The sequence below is a fragment of the Melopsittacus undulatus genome, chromosome 8 (assembly GCF_012275295.1).
Source record: "Melopsittacus undulatus isolate bMelUnd1 chromosome 8, bMelUnd1.mat.Z, whole genome shotgun sequence".
NCBI classification, from domain to species: Eukaryota; Metazoa; Chordata; class Aves; order Psittaciformes; family Psittaculidae; genus Melopsittacus; species Melopsittacus undulatus.
Window position 1 is genome coordinate 7,887,643 of NC_047534.1, and position 4,171 is coordinate 7,891,813.

The 4,171-nt window shown below is 47.2% G+C and overlaps 1 pseudogene; it reads left to right on the top strand.

The window, feature by feature from the left end:
* The first annotated feature begins 1,911 nt into the window (after positions 1–1,911).
* Positions 1,912–3,146, top strand: LOC117436574 (uncharacterized; annotated as a pseudogene).
* Positions 3,147–4,171: the final 1,025 nt, after the last annotated feature.

The window sequence follows — 4,171 nt, forward strand, 5'->3', positions numbered from 1 at the left end:
TCCCCGACATCGGGGTGGCCAGTAGTGGCAGGAAGCGTTGCTGGGCTCCGACAGCGGGGAATGAGACCTTCGAGTGCCTCTCTACTTCGTGTACCTTAGCTGGCTTCCACTTAAGATTTTCCTTAACTGGAATAACTCCGAGTTTCCCAGCCTGGCACTTGGACTCTTTCTTTATGACAGTAAACGAGTGCGGCGTGTTTGTGTTCGGGTTATTCCTTTTTTTTTTTTTTTTTTTTTAAACGGTTTGATTTTTTTTTTCTGGTAGCGTTGCAGTGTGAAAATGTAGTTTGCAAATATGAGACACGGAAGTTCCTTCATGTCTTCATGTCTACCTGTAGTAGTCTGGTATTGCTCCTTATTTCTACTGAGGTACTTTTGTGTATGTTATTGTTTTACAATCACAGCTGCAGATGTTTGTTTTGTCACGAGAAAAGTGTGTAATCGCTACTCCCCACTTAAATGCAGTTTTGTGAGTGGGGTTTTTACTTTGGTTGTTGTTGTTTGGGGTTTTATAATAGTTTTTACCAGTTATTTCGTTCTTCAAATCCAAAAGTCGAAAACGCAGTTCTCATTTGTTGCACTGATCTAAAACAGGGTTGTGATGAATAAAGCCTTCAGCACTAGGCTGCAATTTTGTGAGTCCCCTAAGGCAACTGAAGGGACTGGTATTGGAAAACCTGTAGTTTTTTCTATTTAGAAATCTATTTGTAACAATCGGTTTTGAGGAAGCTTTCATAATACGCAGACTTAGCCAGGTCTTCTGTGTTGTGCAGAGAAAAGTACATTTCACCTTTGTGTTCCTGGCTTCCATTATTTACAAGTCTCTGAACGCTAACCCTGCTCGGGAAGAGGGCTGGTATCTATCTGTAGGGTTACCTGCTCTGCTAGTTACTCTCGTATTTTTCCATCTTAGTTCTTATATTTATGAGCAGAGAATTACAAATGTCAATTAAGTTGCAATAAGGAAAAAGACCAGAGTGGTAGTCTCTCTTGTACTGGAAGTACTGAAACAGAGAAATACACCATAGTTCAAAACAGTGTGTTGACCTGCATGTTTAAGTGGCAGTGTTTAAGATGTTCATCGTGTGTTTTTGCGTTGTGGAGCAGACCTGGTTCTTCTGGGTGTTCCTGCAGAATGCTCCCTTTTAAACATCCTTTTTCAAACAGAAACAGTAAATACTTTTGAAATCTAAATTTCTTGCAGTTGTTAGCGACGGAATTGCCCCACCACGTAAAATTCTTTTTCCACTTGAGAAAATCGGCATGGATTGGCAACAGCCACTGAATGTTGGAGTTGGACTGCAGAATCTGGGCAATCCGTGTTACCTTAATGCTACTCTGCAGTGTTCAAGAGACGCACCTCCTCTCGCCACTGACGTGCGTTCTCTGCAACACGAGAAGTCAGTGACACAGACCCGGACCCCGGGGCGGACAGAGCAGCAGACCCCGCAGCTGACAAACTCGGACCCCAGTTCCGACAGACGCCTACCCCGCAGCCGCTCTCGCTGCTCCGTGCTAGTGGCGGTCCCCGCGCTCGGGGTCGCCAGCAGCAGCAGGAAGCGTTACTGGGCTCCGGCAGCGGGCCAGGGGGAGCTTCGAGGGCCTCTCTACTTCGTGTACCTAACTGGCTTCCAGTTATGGTTAAAATGATAAAGAACTGCGAGTTTCCCGGCTTGACAGCTGGATTCTTTTTTATGAAAGTATAAAGGTATTACGTGTGTGCCTCTCGGGGACGTAGGGGTTGGATTTTGTTGAAACAGACGTGCTGCGCCTCCCTGAGACGACAACCCCAACCTGTTGCTGTATTTAACTTGGGTTGCAGGAGGTGCGAGCCTCTCAGGGACTTCACAGGTGGGTTTTGTGGAAGCAAAACGCGCTGCCTCCCGTCGGCGGCGGTCGTCCCGTTCAGAAATGAATAGCAGCGAAGCTGCCCCTGAGGGCAGAGATGTGTTCTGTGGTCTTTTAGAGAAACAGAAGGCTCGCGCCTCTCTGCCGGGGCAGAATGGGCCGAGAAAAATTGGCCTAATTTGCAAAGTGGAACAGACCGAATAAGCACCCTGCGAGAGGACGCAAAACTGCGGCCCGGAAGGGGTAACTCGGTTCTCTGCCCTACCGGGCGCCATCTTGGCTGCTGCACTGGAGGCTGGCGAAGAGCAATAAACAGCTGAATCTCAGTTCCTACAAGCTTCACAAGACCCGGTCCGAGCCCTGCAGGACCAGGCAGTTAACTTAAAAGAGCAGTTAGACAAAGAGAAAACTCACGCTAACTACTTGCCATTAGCCCTGAAAGAGCAACTCCTTGCGGAGAAAACCGCCCCTCCACAAGTCGCAGAAAACAACTGAATATCCCCGCAGGGACCTGGGAGAGGCGAGGCTAAGGTTACAAAAATGAAGCGTTCCTGCCGCTTCTCTCCGCCCCTTGATAAATAGGGAATATACTTAGGATGGCGGAGAGGACGAATTCCCACTGCTTGCCACCAAAGAGGTGCCGTTATACTGCTACGGAACGAGCTAAACTTCGAACGGAATCGGGTCGTCCTCGAGGAGAATCAGAAACAGAATGTGTTTGGAGAGTATCGCTGTCTGGGGGAGGTGAATTTTCACTGAGTGAGAAGGAAGCTGAGGGATACTTGGGGCCAGGAGTAGTTCTAGCCACCGGCGACCACTGCGCACCCTGGTCCTTAAAGAGCAGCTTATTGGGCTGGAGGACTTGACCCTTTGGAAAGGGGAGATGCCCTCGCCATCACAGGGACAGTCGACCAGTGGGTAGCAAATGTGAAGAAAGCAGCGTATCTGCAAAGGATGTACGATCGGGAACTTAAGCAGGAGTCCCCGATGACGATAGCGGTCGATCCCGGAAACATAAGCCTTCCCTCATTCGGGCTCTTCCCGACTCCTTGAAAGCCATGGGGATCCAGTTCCAGGGAAAGAGAAGAGCACCATCCCAAAGTGAAAGGGCCGTTGCTGCCCTGGAAAGACTGCTTTCACCTGGTCGAAAGACAGAGAAGAAAATACGGACGTGGGGGGAAGTTGCCCAGGGGTTGATTAATGATGGGAGAAAGTGCGGCCCCCTCGGTATTTCTGGTGAAATTGATACTAAGGGACTGAAACGAACAGAGATAAAAAATCCCTCTTCGCCCGACTGATGGGGAACAGCAGACACCCCCTATTTGCCCAGGAGCTAGAAAGAGTCCTAGTAAGAGGCAAGCGTTGTGGACATTGGAGTGATGACAGGGTATTTCTAAAGTTTGAATGGATGGATTACCCAGGGGTAAATTGGAAAAGCTGGTGCTAGAGTGGCCTGAAAGTAACCCCAGGGGTGGAGGGTGAAAATACATTCGACAGCTCACTGAAAACAGTTAAGGCAAATTACTTGTTTTGTGGGACATTTTTCACTTGCTTCGTATATTTTGTGCAACTTCATGCATGGAGAACTCGACTCATAACACTATTGCCAATTGTCCTACAAGATTTCAGAGGACTGCACAATTTTGTTAGATGGTTTCTTCCTTGGTTGGGAGTGAGTGAATTAGAAAAAAAAATGATTGTAAATATATCTGCAGGAATTAAGAACATTGAAAACAAAATTATAGATGTTAGACAGACATTAGAGTTTGAGGTATCCAGCGTATCCCAGGTGACGGTGCAAAACTGTACGGGCCCGGACTTGCTATTAGCTTCCCAAGGAGGCATCTGTACGATCCTAAGTACAAGGTGATGCGTACACACGGATCAGAGCAGCTATCTGTGTAGGTGAAATGTTAACCGATAAACACAGTGAGAGAACTCCACTTTGATCCACTGCTCGCAACACAAGTGGGATATGAGGAGGGCAGTGAAAAGCCATCCTTTAAGTCTGGAGACTTTTAGTATTTCCTCAAGTCCATGGATGTTCCTGAACTTCATCTTGTGGAAAGTCCGTCTTTAAAAAAAAATTAAATAAATGGGTCTCAAGTAGGAATTTCTGGATAATAGATTCTCTCTCAAAAAAAGCTACCGCAGCAGTGTGTTTTGAAAGAGCCTGGAGCTTCTGAAACGGGCTAGAGACAGGCAACAGCTGAGAAGGAATTGTTAGGTTGTGCCTTTTCACCAGGACTCCCCCGTAATTTAATAAGGATGGAAAGGGCTTGTGATAATGTGTGATTTAAGGAAAATGGAGGTGGGATGGGAG